Consider the following 9,014-nt stretch of genomic DNA (forward strand, 5'->3'; position numbering starts at 1 on the left):
CGCACCCCCGAGCTACATCGGCCCGGGCCCAGCCTGTCGGCTGGCCAGCCATCCCCGTCCTGCGGGTGCATGGCAGCCCGTGGAGGGTGTGCTGGGTGTTGTGTCTTCGCATTTGGGCGCAGCTGCTTTGGGCAGTGTCTGCAGGGAGCTGTGGCCATTGGGGAGAGACCAGCTAAAAGGTGCCGCTGGCTGAGCCGGACCACAGCCACCGGGTGCAGGGTGCTGAGCCATGGTGAGCCTGGGGCAACAGTCTTTGCCCCAGAGAGCTATCGGGGTGCTGCTGGGAGACAGTGTGGGGACCTGGTCACACAGGCGGTTCTGCCTCGTACTAACATGCTGCTAAGAGCTGGACTTGCAACTGCAGCCCCTCCAGCCAGGCAGGGTGCGGGGGGTGCTTTGGGAGTCACCTCTGCCTGCAGCCCCCCTTCTCCTGTGGACTGCGCGTGGGTTCTGCTCACACAGCATTCTCCTGCGCTGCAGGGGCACAGGCCTGAGGAGGCAGTTTGGCCCTGCCCCAGAACCGCTGCTAGCTGGGGAGATGGTGTCTGCCAGCATGGCTCTTCCCCCTCCTTGCTTGCCCTGTACTCATCCCGCTAGCAGCTCTTCCTTGGTAGTAGGGCTTGCAGCCCGCCTCAAGCTCCTGCATCCTCTCCATGTCTCTTACTGCTGTCATTGTTGCTTGGCAGAGGCTGGTTTGTTTACTGCTTCCCTCTGCTGCTGCAGGGTTGGCAGCATCCAACATGTCTCTCGGGGGTGCCTGGGGTGGGTTTGGGGCTCTGGGGAGATGGAGTGCGTCTCTGCTAGCCCCGGGTGCACCGCTTCACGCTGGGACTACGACTGTGAGGTTGGTCTTGCCCGGCAGGGTTTGGGTGGGGAGATGTGTGGTCAGGCTCCTTGCCAGTGGCTCAGCAGAGCAGATGTCCCAAGCTTGTCCCTGAGAGCATTTCATTCCTGCAGCTTTGCTGCTCTAATCATCATCGGGCTTGGCTCAGCCTCTTGGAGGGGTGATGTGGAAAGATGGAGTACCTCAGGTTCACCAGTCTGTTTATTGTGAATTTTTTTTTTGTGTTGTGTCTTGCAGAAATAACATTCATCCCAGATTTGATGATAATGAAAATACAGAAAAAAGAAAAGCAGGTTTGTGACCCTCTCTCCTTCTCCCAACCTAGCTGGCAGGGCCTGGGGACCATGTCCTGTGTGTGAATTGTTGCAGTTGATGTGTGGTGGGGTCCGAGGCGGCGTGAGGGGGGCTTGCAGCCTTGATGTGGGTTTTAAGCAACATTTGACCTGAGCTGCAGCCTGGAGCAGATGGGTCTAATGTTGGCAATTGAACAAGGTGGGGTTTATCTTCAGTAATGGAAATATTCTTGATTTGGTTCTGTTTCCCCTGGAGGAGCAACCCTTCTTTTCCCTTAAAGCCCCTAGTATTGGTTCTTGTTTGAATCTCATCACATGTATGTTAGAAAACCGCATGTTTGCTATCATTACTGGTAATAACATGATGCTCCAGGACTAACACCAGCGGGGAGGTTGGGGAAGATCATGCCTATGGGGCTGTGAGAGCTTGGCCAGGGATCTTCCGTTGCTCAGAAATAATCCCATCCCACCAAGCTGCCATTTCTGAATTGCTGCATCAGATCACAACTACCTGCTGCTCCCAGAGGAGATTTATGAGCCAGTGGTCTTTGTATTAACTGTGTGCAGAGGAAGAACCTGACCATTGGCGCTCTGATAAAGGGAAAGGACCTGTTACATGCATGGAGACTTGCTCTGCCTGCTGGGGTAAAATATGGCTGGAGGTATAAAACAAACTGGTCCACTCTGAGCTGATTTGTGTCTGTGCTGCTTTTAATGGGAAACCATTACATTGAACACTGAGCTTAGGGATAAATCTGTTGGAGAGCACGAGCTGGTGCCATTTCTAGTCAGCTCTGAAGCAGCATCTTCGTGCTGCTGAGGGCAGCTGCAGATCATGCCATCATGGCAGGTTAATGGGGAGGAGGAAGGGAGGACAGGGTTTGGAAAAGACTAGTGTGCTGTTACGCAGCAAGCCAAACGCTGCGGATATAGGAAGGTGTGTGTACAGAGCACCAATACTTTAGGAAGTAGTGAGTTTATCAGTGTGTCCTAAAGATGCTGTGAAGAAGCAGAACCAGCCTCAAGGTGAGGAGGAGGGGAGTGCAGCAGGTCTTGTGTACCAGTCACTCCTGCTGGGGCAGGGGGAAGGTCTGGAGGAGAGCAGAGCACTTTGAGGCACGGGTGAGTGATCTGTCTCCTCCGATAGTGAAGCTTAGGTAAGAAATTCCCACCACTCCATTGGACTAATACAGCAGGTCTGGCTGCTCTGGAAATGGGATTGCTGAAATGATGTGGGTTTTAAGCACAGCAAAACCATCCTCCCCCAGCATTTGGAGATTTTAGAGGGCTCAGCTGCCAAAGTGTTTTGTGTAACTGTCCTTGCAGATAAAGTCTGGGAGGGAAATAAAGGCATGCCAGTGTGAGCAAGGAGGAGGAGGGATCAAGCTGCTCATCTCTTGACCTCTCTGAACCAGCAGCAGTGTTGGACAATCCCTGCAGCATGTCATGGAGTGGGCTGCAGTGTTCCTGGGGTCACCAGCTCTGCAAGGGCTGTGCTGGGGTGTCCCCAGAAGGGTCTGGGCCGTCAGAAATGCTGCTGTGAGTTCAGTGTTCAGGAGAGGAAAGCCTGGCCAAGCAAGGCTCCCGGGGGTACTCTGGGTTCCTGACTGATGTGGTAAAGGGGGTGGCTGCTCCATGAGGTGAGTGGCTCCCTGCTGTGCTCTGCAGAGCCTGCTGAGCGGTGTTGGAGGGAAAACTAAGCAAGAGGTGCCATTCCATGTCCCCCTGAGTCCAGGAGCTCCCATACCTTGTAAAGAGATTCCTCTTGGCACCAAGGAGGGCTGTTGCCTTCGAAAGTCCATTGAGCAGTCTCTCTGGAGAAGATGAGATGCTTGTGTCGTTCCCAGGGCTCTCAAGGGCCATGCATTTCCATACATGTCTCTCTGCCAGCCTCTCACCTGCAGAAGCTCCATCTTGCTTGTCATGTAGGTGTAGTTTCAGACCCACGGGTACAAAGGCTGGCAAAATGCTGGCACCGTTCATATTGGTGAGGGATGGCAGGAGAGCTGTCAGCTTCCTTTGGGAATGGGTTATGGATGTGCTCTCTCCTTTCCCAAGTCTGTGGCTGCCCTGAGGCATGCCCATGTCCACCACCAGTGGATTACGAAGCCTGGGCTGGCGAGCTGGGGTCTCACAGCAGGCTGCCCTGGGAGGAGCTCCTCTCTGTGCCTCCTTGGTGCCACCTGCAGTGACACCCCTCCTGCATGGATTGGGATGACTTGGCGTGTAGGGCACTTGCCAACTGGTGCACCAGATGAGGGGCTGTTGTTAGCACAGGCAGGGTCTGTGTTTGCACGACTCTTCTTCCTTAGTAATGCATGGAAATCTGGTGGATTTGTCACCAAGCTGTGACTAACTCGTGAAACCTGTCACTTCCCTCGTGACTTATGAGGCTTCATGCCAGGCCGCCTTGTCTGCTGGTGGAGGTAGGACAGGGGTGCCTAGCTACTCCAGGGAGCAATGCCAAGCAATGGATTTTCTTTGAGGGCATCAGTTCCCTGGGCTGCCTCTCCTGTCTGTGTCCTGCTCCTCCCTGGGCACTGAAGGGTCTTCTGCTTATTTCTGCAAAGCTCTGACTTGTTGAATAACCTGAGAAATACTGAACTAAAATAGATGCAGTTATCCCACAGTGCCTGTAAATCTCTTTATTCTACACCCATGGAAATGCTCCCATCCCACACACTGTAAGAGCAGAGCAGCATTGCTTGCCTCTTGGAGAGGGAGCAGATGGGAAGCCTTGTGACCCCTTAGCTCCTGCCTTCTCCTGGAGACTTTTCAGCCTGACTTGGAGATGGTGGGAATGGCTCGATCCCCAGTGGTGTGTGGCCAGTGGTACGGGGAGGCAGTGGGAAACAGCCTGGGACTACGAGCACCACATGACTGCTGTGCAGGCCTTGCAGTGGGGACGTGCCAGGGCATGCAGGCTCCCAGGAGTATCTGTGGGAGCTCTACTTGCCTTTTCTTCAAGCACTCAGTGCATAAAATGAAGGGTTTTCCTGAATTTTATGGGTCTGTTTAAGTGAAACGTGAGCTTTGATGTCTCACCTACTACAAATGCTGCCAAGGGCTGTTACTAGAGCTCCGGGGCTGGAGCAGAGTCCTGACAGCAGTGGGAGGCAGCGCAGGGCAACGCGGGCTTGCCAGCCTAAGGGCACCTGTGTCTCAGGCTGTGTCCATGGGCTCCTGGCTCATCTTGCGCTTTTTTTGTCATGGTGAGACTGTCAGGTGTGATGACCCTCAGTGCAGGGTGCATGGAGGAGTTTTGCTTCTGCCAAGCAGCGTGTGGCCACCTGCTCTGGTAAGGATGAAGCCAGGAGGAGTCATGAGCTTCCAGGGTGCCCTGCTCCTCCACCCACAGCCAGGAGTGCTGGTCCTGGTCCTCCCCCATGGTCCCAAGAGCTCCTTGCCCTGCTCGTGGCAGCATGCTACTGCACAGGCCCTCCTCTTAAAAAAAATTCCCTGCCTTCCTTCCTGCCCTGCCAGAGAGGATTAAGCAGGGAGGACAGCCTGGCCAGCCCCAGGGAGGAGCGTTGCCGCCCCCACCGTGCCTTGTGCCAGGGCGGTAGGGACATGTGTGCCCGCTGCCAGGGCTGGCTCAGTCACGGGACGAAGCTTCCCAACTGTAGTTGTTGAGGGCTGCGTCTCGATGGAGTGTCTCGGGAACGGAGCCAGGCCCCACCTCTGTCATGCACATCCCATGGCAACTGCAGAGCCTGCTCGGAGACATGACGGAGGGTGGCACTTGTGTATTTTTAGCTTCTGCTGCATTGCATTAAGAGCTGGAAATGAGGGGTGTGGACACCCAGCGACTAGAATACAACAGCCTGTGCTGTGCATACCACCGGTGGGGATTCCAGCTGCCGGAGAGGGTGGGTCCATATAAACCGCTGTGTATGGAAGAAGCTGCCTTTTACGCTCCCATGTGGGGCTCTGCAACCAGCTGCGCAGATAGACTGGGCCGGTGGCTGCCAGCGTGACCATCTTGGGGAGGCAGAGCTGGGTGATGGTGCCCGCCTCAGGCTGCTGGCACGGCAGCCTCGGTCAGTGCCATGGGGGGAAGGCGAGCAGCTGGGATGCTGGGCAGCCCCCAGATATTGGCCTCTGTCTAAAGAGCATGGAAACCTTTGATGACCCCTGCAATCAGGGTCCCCGTGGACTCTCCACATATAGGACAAATCACAGTGGGTTTTGGGCCGTGCCCTAAACCTAAATGCTGGGCTTCCACAGAGGTGTTCTGCTTCTCCTGGGGGGCTGCAGGAAGGCCTGGCCCAGCCTGCAGCAAACAGGGTTTGAATGGTGCTGGCACGTGCATGCAAAATGGCATGTGGCATGGACAAATGCTGGCTGTGGTCACGCTGCCCAGCAAGAGTGTGTTGTGTGGATGTCATCTAAGCCTAGTAGCCAGGGGAGCTGGCTTTGCTGTTGTCCATGACTATGAGAAGGGCTCAGCTGTGGCCTCTTTGCAGGCAGGATGGAGCTGCTGTTCAGACCCTGAGGCTGTGGCACAGCTTTATCCTGCTGGGAGTGCTGTGCTCTTGGGGGGGAAAGCCCGCAGGGCTTGCGGCTGGGCCCTGAGGTGCAGGTTGGGCAGTGGGGTGGACATCAGGCTGTTGCTCCTTTCCCCTTCCCACCCCCAAACTTGTGTGGTACTGCAGTGTTTGGGTACGGATCAGGAGTGATGCTGGCTGGCGAGGAGGCTCCGACACCCAGCAGTGCCATTGCAACGTCCGCTCCATCCACATCACACCTCCCAGCAGTGCTGGCCTGTGACTTCTACCACTTGTATCCAGGGTAGCCTCTCTCTGCTCCCGCCTTTCCAGGTATTGCGTGGCAAGTGCGTAAGCTGTGTAATAGGTGCTGCTTTTACGGAGCAGAAGATGACGCTGGGCTGCCCAGCCATGGGGTGGGAGCCCAGGAGCGCTGGAGGTAGGGAAGGTGGTGTGGTCTCACAGGCCGTGGAGGGTCCGGGGCTCTGGGTGTGTGATGGTTCCTTCCTGGCTGGGCACAAGGTGCAGGATCTTCTGCCCCATCCAGCCAAGCCTGATCCCACCTGCTGTACCTCTCCCAGGTGCTGGGGCCCAGTTTTCTCTTGTCTTCACCCAAAGCTGCCTGCTGTTCTCCGTGCTCACTTGCTCCTTAGGACTGTCATCCCATAACGTCCTAGTGTCATCCTGGCCGCCTGTCCTAGCTGCCCTTTCCCCGTACCCCATTCCCTCCCTCTTCCCCTCCCCACCTTCTCTTTACACTTGCCGTTCCCTCTCAATCCTCTTCTCCGCTGTTCCCTTTACAGGTACCTGGTGCGAACAGGGTGAGGGCAAGGTTTCAGACCTGGCTCAGGCAGCAGGCAGTCCTGCTGGCCCCGGGCTGGTGCATGTCCCTGGGCAGTCGTGGGGAAAATGCTGTTGAACGTCACTGCTCCTAAGCTCCCTGCACACATCCCAAATGGAGTTTTTAAACTGTTCCTTCAGGTCCCTGTAAACCCAGCTCCACTCTTTGCTAGAGGGCTTGGAGAGGGTCAGGGGTGCTGCAGGACCCTCATGGGCTGGATGGCTGGTGCATCTCGCAGGCTCAGCAGTTTGGGAGAGGGGGTCCTTTGAGGACCAAGGGCAGGGAGCCACTTTGCCTCCCATCTCCTGCTGGTGTTCCCCTAAGTCCTGAATAAAAACCAGGAAGTCGAGTCAAACTGGGACTAGAAATGAAATGAAACAATTTTAAGTTAAGAAAACACACCATTAAGGCCCACCCTAACCTTGGCTTTGCCCTCTAATGGGGTCATGCAGTTATAAGTGCACTCTGTTAGCCTTCACGGCTCTCTGGGGAGGTTTGAAACATTTTTTTTCCCCCGACCTTCTCTTTGACAGTAGTTAGACGCATGGGACAAGACTTCATGCTCCAGCTGCTGCTGGGGGACTTGCTTTTCTGTATGAAATGTAATTTATAGAAGATTCCTCTGGGAATAAAAAAATGTACAAACGTTACATAAAAATGTATTCTGAAAATTTAAAATCATTACAATCGTTACCAAAAACTGCCAGCTGTGCAAAGGCACAGCTCTAGGGATAAAAAGCATACTGGGCGTATGGAGGCTGCTTGGGTACGATACCAGAGGCTTGGGTACTGGGTAAATTGCTAGGAACTATAATAAACACTTTATCTATGAATGTACTGCACTGATGAATAGTCAGCGTGGCTTTTGTAAAGCAAAGTTAGTCCTTGCAATCTGCTGGGGATTTTAAAGATAGCCAGATCGCAGGGCTGAGATTGGTCTGGGCTGGTACGGTGCTCTTGGGCTCCCAAACAACTGTTGGGACAGTTTCTCACTGAGTGCTTTTAAAGTTAAGCATTGTCCTGATAAGAGGTCTTTCCGTGAATTAGTGACTGGTTAAAGAGTAGGAAGCAAAGTACAGGAAAAATGTCTCTGCTTTCGTGACGCCATCTGATTCCTGCAGTAATCTGAGATGCTGAAATGGAAACGGAGTCTGAAGAGTTGAAGAAAAGTCTTAAGGTGTGCCAAGTAATGCATATGGGGGAACCAGCCATATGCATTTCTTCACTCGGGGCTGTCCCTGCTCCTGGAGGAGACTGCAAAACGCTGGCAGAGAGTTTGGCATCTGCCTGCCGGTTGTCCCAGAGGCGTGTTCAGCAGTTTGGAAAGGGAGAAGGAACAGAGCAGAAACCCTCCTGCTGCTATGTGGTACCTCTCTGATACTGCATGCTTTCCTACTGCCACCCCAAAGCTGATGGGGTTAGAATAGATGCAGAGAAGGATAAGGCAGATGGTCTGAGAGCTGGCCTAGCCCACCTGTGAGGAGAGGGTGACTTGTCACCTGTACCTTAGCTGGGCCAGGAGAGCTCTGTAAGGGAAGGATGTGATGCAGAACAGGAAAACAGTGAATGGGACAGAGTGGGTGACAAGGAAATCCTCCTTCATACTCTAACACCTTGAGAACTTGAAGCCACTTAGGAGGACAGCATGATTTAAACAAAATTAGTGAGTTTTTCCCATACCTTATCAGTTTGTAGTACTGAATGACAGTGGGTGCTTTGGCACCTGCGGTTACAGGCAGGTTCATGCAGCTGTTAGCTGCCATGGTCTGGGTGCAGTCCTGCCACTGGAGCTCCTGAGCTGCAGTCAGCCTGGGCAGGCAGGGAGGCAGAGCACACTGCCTGCCCTGCCCCACTCCTGCTCCCCTCGGGGTCACAGCTCTGGCCTAGAGCAGCCCTTGGCTGGTCCAGAGCAGCCAAGGGAAGCCCGGCTTGCCCATGGCAGCAGGCATCTTGGGGCTACTATTTGCCAGGTTTAGGCTCCTGAAGATGGATGTGTTTCTCCCCTGTGAAGAGAGTTTGAACATGGTAGCGTATCACTGCTGGCTGTTGCAGACACGGTGGCCAGTTCCCAAGGACAGCGTGCTGCTGCCTGCCACAAAGGACTGGCCGGGCTGCCGCAGGCAAGCTGCGAAGTGTGCTTTGAAGCCACGCAGGAGCACAGATAACGCTGGCACTGCTTTCTCAGGCTTTTCCTGTTGACAAGAAGCCAGGATAAACTGAACCTCATCAAGGGGAAGTAAGAAAAGCCTATTCCCTGGCTCACAGCAGCACGCCGAGCTCTGACTGCAGATCTGTACTTGGCAGCACAGTCCTGTGTTGATGGCAGGACCTTGCCGTGGACTTGTAGGAGCATGACATGGAGCCTTTTCCCCTCTAGACAAACCAAGCAGCCTTGGGTACAGAAAGGTTTCTGGGGCTGGCAGTACCTTGCCTGCAGTTAGTTGTGGAGGAGCCTGGTTTCCCTGTCCCTCTGTGCTTCTGCTGCCTGTGCAAGCCCTGGCCATGAGCTGCTCTATCCGTTTGATGGCCTTTTCATGGCAGGGGCTGTG

This window comes from Phaethon lepturus, unplaced genomic scaffold (genome assembly GCF_000687285.1).
Source record: "Phaethon lepturus isolate BGI_N335 unplaced genomic scaffold, ASM68728v1 scaffold11837, whole genome shotgun sequence".
NCBI lineage: Eukaryota > Metazoa > Chordata > Aves > Phaethontiformes > Phaethontidae > Phaethon > Phaethon lepturus.